This window comes from Coffea arabica, chromosome 3c (assembly GCF_036785885.1).
Source record: "Coffea arabica cultivar ET-39 chromosome 3c, Coffea Arabica ET-39 HiFi, whole genome shotgun sequence".
Classification (NCBI taxonomy): domain Eukaryota; kingdom Viridiplantae; phylum Streptophyta; class Magnoliopsida; order Gentianales; family Rubiaceae; genus Coffea; species Coffea arabica.
Genome location: NC_092314.1, coordinates 25291135 through 25301526, shown reverse-complemented (window position 1 = coordinate 25301526; position 10392 = coordinate 25291135). Strand labels below are relative to the sequence as shown.

At 36.8% G+C, this 10392-nt stretch overlaps 1 long non-coding RNA gene across 1 annotated transcript; it reads right to left on the bottom strand.

Annotated features, from left to right (window-relative positions):
* Window positions 1–2966: 2966 nt before the first annotated feature.
* Window positions 2967–9551, bottom strand: LOC113734880 (uncharacterized). Its single transcript, XR_011841644.1, has 5 exons — window positions 9078–9551; window positions 7446–7514; window positions 6511–6572; window positions 3876–5827; window positions 2967–3191 (listed from the first exon to the last, which is right to left on the bottom strand). It is a non-coding gene; the product is annotated as an uncharacterized lncRNA (long non-coding RNA).
* Window positions 9552–10392: the final 841 nt, after the last annotated feature.

Genomic DNA, 10392 nt, shown 5'->3' with positions numbered 1-10392 from the left:
GAAAATGATTTATATATGATTTTATACCTTCTTGTTTCCGTCCAATAATTTTGAAAACATTTGCAAGGGTTTAATTGAAGTAGTCAAACTTATTTGGTTGTGCAAACTCTATTTGAGTAGAAATGAAGGGTTAAAGCTAATTACTTTTAGAATTATTGAATTTTTGACTTTGATCAAGACTAGTTTTAGTCTTCACCTTGGAAGCAAAACAGACCAAGACATTTCATTCCTTTTCTTACCTCTTGGCCGACAATGGGGTGGAAAAATCAGCCATAATCTTCTTATCTTGACCAAGAGCTCCCTAGACCAGTCTTCAACCGAGAGAAAGTGAGGGATAATTTGCTCGTTGCATGACTAGCCACAATTTTTGACCAAGTCAAAACAGCTTCCATTCCTTCTTATTTTCATCCAGCTTAACTGAAAGCCAATTTCCCCTTTCTTCACTTCATGTTGGGGCCATCACATCAAGGCTGCCATCTCTTTTAGCTTTTGGTTTATTTTGCTGGATGTTTGCTAGGGAATCAGTTATTCTTTTTGATAGCTGAATATTGGCAGAAATATTTCATGTATGCAATAGTTTTGGCTGCTGGAATTTTTAGGAGGAAGCCGAGAGAGTTGAGCTATCAATTTTCAACCCTTATTTGCAATTTTTGTTAAGTTTTGCTAGGAAATGCTTGATTAATACCATACCTTATATTATAAACATGTGATTGTGTGACTTCTGGATGAAGCTAAGTAAGAAAGGTGTTGTTTTGATGAGAAAAAAAAAGTGAAGACAGCTCGAGGAAAATTGGAGGAACTTTGCTCCATCCTTGTCACAGCTTGCTGTCTCGTCCGTTTGAGGAGTTTCCACTAGGAAGTCACACTCTAACTGTTATATTTCTTGTTTTGTATGATATAGAGCATGTTGGTTTTGATCTTGGTTGCAAATTGCTGGTTTAGAGGTGAGATTTGCAGAGATAAAGTTGAAATAACTCTTGTGAAAGCTGGAAATTCGGGTAACAGTTACCTCTGGACAGTTTTACTAAACGGATCATAACTTAGTGTAGAAAAATCGAAATTGAGTGCCGTCAATTGTGTTTGAAACTATACTCATAGATCTTTCCAACGGTATAAAATTGGATCTGTGGTTCATTTTATATATGCACCAGAAAATCAGCAAAGTTGACTGAAAAATCGGTCGTGAACAAGTAAATATTGGGATGTTGTGGTAACTTGTGACTCAATTTGGATTAACTTATGAACCAAATATCCTTGAGATGTCTTCTAAAAATTGTTAGTATTTCAAGTCTAGTTTTAAACGAGATAATTTGTATGAGTTTTTTACATTTATAACTTAAGTTATGATTTTTCCAAAGAAAGAATGCTTGCTGGAATTTCAGCTTTGATCGCTAAATTTTTCAAGATGATGTTAAGCTCAATTTGCTCAAAACACCCTAGAAGACTTTTAAACTACAAGTATGTGTTGGAAATGAACCAAAACCATGGACCTTAAGTGGTTTAAACTCCATTTATTTCACTGTTTTCATGGCTGGAATTCTCCTTGAGGCTGACCGAAAGAGAGAGTGATTTTATTTAGCTTTATTCTTGGTTTTGTGTGGTGAAATCAACTTGTTAATGTCCTAAACACGTGATTAAACAATAACTTTGGTATGAGTAGTGAATTGGAGTAGAAAATGAAAGGTTTTGGGAGGTGAAAACTTCACTTTTACATGTTTCATGTCCCAAGCAATAAATTTCCCGTTTTAGTTAAGGAAAATGAAAATGAGTGTTAAAACGCTAATATCATGTTTACTATATATTTTAGCCATGTCATGTAATTTTTCCAGCTTGCATATGTTCCATTAGTTTGTTTATGGAAATTTAAGCTTGTGGAGTTGAACTTTTGCTTGACGGCCAGCCTTGGTATGGAGACATGTGAGCTGAATACTTGTCTATTTTTGGGGGCTTTATGGTCTGAAACTAGTAGCTTGTATAGCCTATCATTTGTGGTCTTGATTTGGATGGTTTGGCCATGAAATTTTGTATTGAATTTGGAGAGGAAATATAGGATAAAACAGGGGTTATGCTGTCCAAAATTTTGGGGCAGCTTACTACCTTGATTTTGGACTGATTTGGTGATGTACTTGCCTAATATGCTTAGTGAACCTTTAAGCTTTGCTTATGTATTGCATTTTGGTTGAAATGGAAGGGTTTCATTGTGATTTTCTTCCAAATTGCTGGCTGAAATTGTGCTTGTTTGTCGATGGAGAGTGCAGCCTATTACATTGTTGTTTTTCTAACCTTTTAGTAATTGGTTTTGGCCAAAACTTGTTCCAAACTTTGGAGCCTTTTGTGCGTGAATTTGAATGAAAACTATGAAGATTGGGAGGTGAAAACCTCATGATTGTACTTGTTTCATGGCTGCGAAAAATTCTGATTAGGAGGGCTGTTTTGCACCTTGCTACCTTTTAGCCTCAACGTCTTTAGTTTGAAAGTCTTTTGGACACAACCTCGCTGACTTGACTTGATAAAACCTTGTTTCTTTCATTGGTTCGCCACTGGAAAATTTCCCGCCATGAAGTGAATACGGAACTTGTGACAGCCCCACCTGCCCCTAAGGCTAACCAAAGGGTTTGGCGGACTGCCTGCCTAGCTCTCGCCAGGACTCATTCACTAACATTAATTTCAGAGATAACATTAACTCCAAAGTAAGAACGAAACTCCCCAATAGATATTACAAGCCATCCAACTTCACAAAAAACTCCATACTTATGTATACATGTGACAGCCCCACCTTCCCCTAAGGCGAACCAAAGAGGTTAGCGGACTGCCTGCCCAGCTCTCGCCAGGACTAACGGTGCAGTATAAAGCGATCTATCACGTTTGAAACTTATAACGCGCGCAACAAGGCAAAAGGGCAAAATATCCCAAAATAAAAGAAACGAACTCCAGAGTCGGCTATGAATAGTAACCGACCCGTCCGAAACCCAACCAAGCATCGAAATACATATGCAACATAACATTAGCCATTTACAAGCCACAACGGCAAGCCAAAACCATTCATTAAGGAAGTACACATTCGATTTGCCTATCAAAAGGAAATGAACCCGTTATACATTAGGGTTTCACTTCAAGAGCAATACAAAAGACATTTACATGCTCAATTCGGAAATTGACTATCCAATCCGTTCTCAAAAGTAATTATCACCCTGTAAGGAAAACAAATAACACGGAATGAGCTAAAGCCCAGTGGTATACCACCCAATAAGCAATCAAAGTCATATAAGAATGAACTTTCATTTAAAGTGCACAAATAAGCAATGAAGCAAAACGGTAAAAGGATACGGTCGGCTCTCAAGAGCCCAATTCCACGCTTGTAATCTTGATCCAACCTCATTGACCCTCCGTCAATGTCAAAAGTATCAAACCGTAGACCTCACTTTACTTCCATTCCTTCCACCCAACATACCCCAATCGGGCCCGCACTCCATTCAGTAATATTTTGGTAATACTCGAGTTTACCGGAACCAAGGGTCTCATTACCACAAGGTTCCCCAGTACAGTCCCCGTGGCAATTCAATCTTCACGACCAAGCCCTCGCCGGCTCGATCCAATTGACTACCAAACGGGGTTGAGCTCAGTAATACAGTACGGCCGTTGGACATCGTCCAAACGACATCAATTCAGTTTCCATGAAATGGAATTCACCAACCAATATATCAAGTTCAGTAATGCAATAAAACGGTAGCCAATCAATGACAATATCCAAAAGAGGTGAGGGCGGTCAAGTACACCCTCACCTTAAACAATTCCAATATGCAAGTAAGCCATCAAGGCATCACATAACATTTAACAAAGCCACATAGTAACAATTTAGTGAGTGGTATACTCACCAAGCAAGTAAGTGGTATTTCATGTACCACGATCACCAAGCCGTCGTGCACTACCTTCAAGCCCTAGAACATATAACACGTACAATGAGACTCGATAACGAGTCATATAGCAACGCTAAACACAACCCCAATAGGGTTTCATATACATAAATGAGCATAATAGCAAACCAGAAATTAGAAAATGGCCTTAGTCTTGGCCCCCAAATAGAAAACTGTTTTACACTCATTATGCGGTAATGGCGTCAAATTCTCTACGGTTATCGGATGGGGGTGTAAGACCCACCATTTCGAAGCTATGAAACAGGGCTACAATAATGTAGAAGACCACTCAATCCAGTTCGTAACACAACTAGGTCAAATATGCCAAATACTAACCCAGAATTCCTAAAACAGGTTCGCAAAACACAAAAACCTGTAATCGGTATATCTCAGTCCATACAAGTCCAAATGCCGAAATTCCAAAGGCATATGTTAGCTAAGACACTCGGCTACATTTCATCAGAAGACACCAACTCCAAAATCCAAACCAATTCCAGTCAAAATGGCCAATTACTATCGCAGTTTTCGCATTCTGTCCAAAGCAGAACAGCTACAGTAATTTCGTCATAACTCATTCTACATTAATCCAAATGACCTAAAATTTTACAGGCATCTCCATCACATCAATACCTACAACTTTCATGTTTTGAGTAAAGTCTAATTCGGCCTCTAACCCAGTGATCTAAAACCGGACAGAATTGGGATTTAAGAACCCTAACTTTTCAAATTTCACACCAAATCCAAAATTGATTGTATTTAACCACATTTCACATCCACTAGAGCCATTTTAGTCCATTGCAAATCATCATACAAGCCCCCAACATCAAGATCATATTAAACCAGAAAAAATCCCAATAAAATAAAAACTTCACCAAAACTCTTCAAATCAAGAAATAAATCACATTTTCACACACTCATGCCACTTCTAAGCATCATATAACCATCATTAAAGGTAGTAGGGTGTTTCAAGCTTCACTTACCAAGAAACAAGAGAGAGGAAGATGTGGAGCACCTTAGTCCTTCAAACAAAGTTCACCAAACAACTTGCTAGCACTAGAAGGAAAGTTTTTATGGAGTGAAATCTTGTTTATGGCCTTGATTGAGATGATTTGCTAGTAGAAACTTGAAGATTGGAGAAGTTTTCCTTCTTGCAAGAGTGAGAGAGAGAGCCGGCCAAACAAGAGAGAAAAATGGTGATTTTTTGGTGAATTTTGGATTTTTAATCCCTTGGTCAAATAAGTCAAGACAATGAATAGTAATTCTTAAAAGTTCAACCAATAAGAAAGTGACATGTGTCACTCTATTAAATGCAATCTTATCATTCTTTTCTCTCTCACATCAATCACTTCACACACACTACTTATCACTTAACACCCGATAAATTTTACACAGTATCCGAAACTTAACCTTATTGGCCGAATTTTTCCGAACTTATCGCACTAGTGGGTCCCACGTCCACTATTTATCCTTAATTTTCTAAAAACTCTCCAATACTAGAAAAATCATCTTAAAACTATAATTGCTCATAAAATCCACTAAGAAAATATTTTTAAGCCAGAAAATGCAAAAAATTACGCAATTAAAGGGGAAATAAACCCTAGGAAAATATTAGGGTTTTTACGGGTTCTCACAATACAACTAAGCGAAATGAAATGCAAGTAGTTCAATCACTTCTCCAACTTAATATAAGAACTACAACTTTTGAATTCCTTATACTTTGGATAGCAAATCAATAATGCTAAAACTCTTCAATCTAATATCTATATGCTACCAATCATCTGAATATACAAACCAAAATACAGACCAAAAGATAAGAACTTGTAAACTAATATCATAATACAGTGCCGTCCAAATACAAGATTAAGATTTCCTATTACAACTAGCACTATTCTTGTCCTTGTCATCCCAGTACCCTGTTAAGGAAAACAAATGAAGGGATGAGCTAAAAGCTCAGTGAGGTTCCAAGAGAACAAGAAGCAATTAGGCATTTTAGCATTCACATGATAGCATGATCACATTTTCCATAAAGAACATAACATCCAGACAACTCATTTAACTATGTACAGCCGATAACACATGCATATAAAAGGATACAGTCTGTTCTCGGGAACAGTCCGTGACAACTTGTTCAGAATCTGTTGACACTCCGTCAACCATGGAATCATAACAAGTCCAGTAGATCACCACTTAACTCCAACCTCCATCCACCAATCAACCCCCTACCGGGCCCGAACTCCAAACATAAACAGTGGTGGTAATACTCGAGTATACCAATTAGTCGAGGAGATAACACTCCATTCGACAAAACAGTAGACCCAGGGTTCGGTATCTAATCGACCAGACCCTTGCCGGCTCGACTCGATTAACTAGCCTATGGGGTTTAGGATCCAGGCCGTTACATTCAACTCATGCGCATGAATCTCAGTTCACTTGTAAACAATTCACTTATAGTAGTAAACAGGAATTCAGTCAAGTTAGGTCGAGTGTGATAAACTATACACTCACCTATGTAATAACAAGTCAATTCAAGTAACAAGTCATATACAGGTCATATTTGCACAACAAGTATCATGTAACTTGCAGTTGGAACACTCACTAGTTCAAGCAAAAATAGCGTCAAAAGTTTCCTCCTGGATTGCCCCTTTGATCAGACAAGCCCTAAGAATAACCAAGTGAACAGAATTCATAATTTAGACTCGGCTATGAGTCATATACCTCTCCAAGTTAAATTTTTTCAAAACCCAACAGACACAGCCATATTTAGAATGCAAATCAAGGAAAAATTTAAGTATATTCTAGGGCAAAAACTCAAGTAGGGTTTTGAAGCGTATAAGAGCATTTTGGACTCAAGAAACATGAATAACCAACAAGTTCCCTATTCGCTTCATGGCGGGAAATTTACCAGCGGCGAACCAATGAAAGAACAAGGTTTTCTCAAGTCAAGTAAGCGAGGTTGTGTCCAAAAGACTTTCAAACTAAAGACGTTGAGGCTAAAAGGTAGCAAGGTGTAAAATTGCGCTTCAAATCAGAATTTTTTTCGCAGCCATGAAACAAGTACAATCATGAGGTTTTCACCTCCCAATTTTCATAGTTTTTACTCAAATTCATGCACAAACGGCTCCTCCAAAGTTTGGAACAAGTTTTGGCCAAAACCAATTACTAAAAGGTTAGAAAAACAACAATGTAATAGGCTGCACTCTCCATTGACAAACAAGCACAATTTTAGCCAGCAATTTGGAAGAAAATCCCAATGAAACCCTTCCATTTCAACCAAAATGCAATACATAAGCAAAGCTTAAAGGTTCACTAAGCATATTAGGCAAGTACATCACCAAATCAGTCCAAAATCAAGGTAGTAAGCTGCCCCAAAATTTGGACAGCATAACCCCTATTTTATGCTATATTTCCTCTCCAAATTCAATACAAAATTTCATGGCTAAACCATCCAAATCAAGACCACAAATGATAGGCTATACAAGCTATTAGTTTCAGACCATAAAGCCACCAAAAATGGACAAGTATTCAACTCACATGTCTCCATACCAAGGCTGGCCATCAAGCAAAAGTTCAACTCTACAAGCTGAAATTTCCAGATGCAAACTAATAGAACATGTACAAGTTAGAAAAATCACATGACATGGCTAACATTTATATTAAACATGATATTAACATATTAACACTCATTTTCCTCAACTAAAACTAGAAATTTATCGCTTGGGACATGAAACATGTGAAAGTGAAGTTTTCACCTCTCAACCTTCATTTTCTACTTCAATTCACTACTCATACCAAAATTAATGTCTAATCATATGTTTAAGACATTAACAAGATGATTTCACCAAACAAAGCCAATTGTAAAGCTAAACAAAATCACTATCTCTTTCGGTCAGCCTTGAGTAGAATTCCAGCTATGAAAACAGTGAGATAAATGGAGTCTAAACCACTTAAGGTCCATGGTTTTGGTTCATTTCCAACACATACTTGTAGTTTAAAGTCTTATATGGTATTTTGAGCAAATTGAGCTTAAAATCATCTTGAAAATTTAGCAATCAAGGCTGAAATTCCAGCAAGCATTATTTCTTTGGAAAAATCATAACTTGAGTTATAAATGTCAAAAACTTATACAACTTGGCTCATTTAAAACTAGACTTGAAGTACTAACAATCTTAAAAAAACACCTCAAGGAGATTCGGTTCATAAATTAGTCCAAATTGAGGCACAATTTACTACAACATCCCAGTTTTTATTTGTACAGGGCGCATTTTTCAGTCAACTTGGGCGATTTTCTGGTGCATATGTAAAATGAGCCACAACTCCAATTTTATACCGTTAGAAAGATCTATGAGTCTAGTTTCAAACGCAATTGACGGCACTCAATTTCGATTTTTCTACACTAAGTTATGATCCGTTTACTAAAACTGTCCAGAGGTAACTGTTACCCGAATTTCCAGCTTTCACAAGAGTTATTTCAACTTTATCTCTGCAAATCTCACCTCTAAACCAGCAATTTGCAACCAAGATCAAAACCAACATGCTATATATCATACAAAACAAGAAATATAACAGTTAGAGTGTGACTTCCTAGTGGAAACTCCTCAAACGGACAAGACAGCAAGCTGTGACAAGGATGGAGCAAAGTTCCTCCAATTTTTCTCAAGCTCTCTTAGACAAATTTTCAGCCAAATCAATGAACATACAACTATGATTCAACCATATACACATACTAACTTCTATATACACGGTTGTCATGATATAAAACATGAAATCTTAGCAAACTTCACTCCAAATTTAAAGTAAAACTGATATATTCAACTTTATGCAATCGAGCCCACAGATTTTTTTTCCACCAGGTTCCTTCAAAATTTCTTTCATCCAAGCCACTAATTTCTCACTCTTTTTCATGGCAAATACACCATATATCATTTTTAACATAGGATGAATCATATGACCTAAGTTCTTAGCAAGGAAACCCATCAAAGTTCCAAATACAAAGCTGCAAATCAAAACTATCAGCATATGTCACTAAATTAAAATTCCAGCAACCTATAACTTAGAAAAGTATATTTTTCTTCCACTAAACTCCCACCTTTTGGCTTAAATTTAACATACAACTAGAATACTCAAGAGTAATAGAAAAATGAGGGGTTTTATAGCAATTGTTACCTCCCTTTTTCCTCACAAATCAAAGCTGAAAAAAAAAATGCAGATGGCTCACTTGCTTCTCCTTCGATACCTCAAGGGTGATATGCACCAGCTTTCCTCTGTTTTCTCCCCTCCAACATAGCTGGATCCTTTCTACTCTCTTGACTTTCTCTCACTTACGGTTTAAACTTGAAGAAATAGGGGAATTTTGTGAAATATCTATGGCTGAATCAGCCTTGGTTCTCGATTGATGACAGGAAGAAGAAGATGGAGTTTTCTTCCTCTCAACTCTCTTCTCTCTCTCCGCTGAAGTGGAGCAAAACCAGAGGAAGACTATGGCTAATTTTTCTTGTTTCATGACTGATGTTAATGGTTGAAAAATGAAGAAAGCTCCACGGTTAAATCTTGTGGTTTTCCATCGGGTTTTTTTTTTTTTTTTTTTTAGAAAGCAAAGGAGGAGAAGTAAATGGGTTTCTTTCTAGCTCTCTCTCTCGGCTGTTTGTGAGGAAGAAAGAATGAAAGCTTCTCCCTCTCGGTTGAACTAAAGAAAAGAAACAAGAGGGAATAAATTGGACTTGGTCAACTTGTGCATGGTACTTGGACTTGGTCAAAAATTGTGGCTAGTCATGCAATGAGCAAATTATCCCTCACTTTCTCTCGGTTGAAGACTGGTCTAGGGAGCTCTTGGTCAAGATAAGAAGATTATGGCTGATTTTTCCACTCCATTGTCGGCCAAGAGGTAAGAAAAGGAATGAAATGTCTTGGTCTAAGACTAAAACTAGTCTTGATCAAAGTCAAAAATCCAATAATTCTAAAAGTAATTAGCTAAGATTAACCCTTCATTTCCACTCAAATAGAGTTTGCACAACCAAATAAGTTTGACTACTTCAATTAAACCCTTGCAAATGTTTTCAAAATTATTGGACGGAAACAAGAAGGTATAAAATCATATATAAATCATTTTCCAATTACTAAGAAATATAATTCATTCAAAGTAGAAAAATTCAAAACAAATACGTTTCGAAAACACCTTGTAGCACAATAACCCCTTTTGTACAAATCTCCCTCTAGTTCACAAAATTTATCGCACCTACCTCGCTAGTTGGACGAATTGGTATATCACCCCAAGAAAACCAACATGCAATAAATTGAATGAGACAATAGGAGTAAAATCACGATTCAACCGTTAGATTAATCAAAGATTCAAGGCAATTAGATTAGAATACAAATATATATATATAATTTTTGAGAATATCAATATAAATATAATTTTCGGGTTCTTACAGAACTTGTTGGTTATTCATGTTTCTTGAGTCCAAAATGTTATTATACGCTT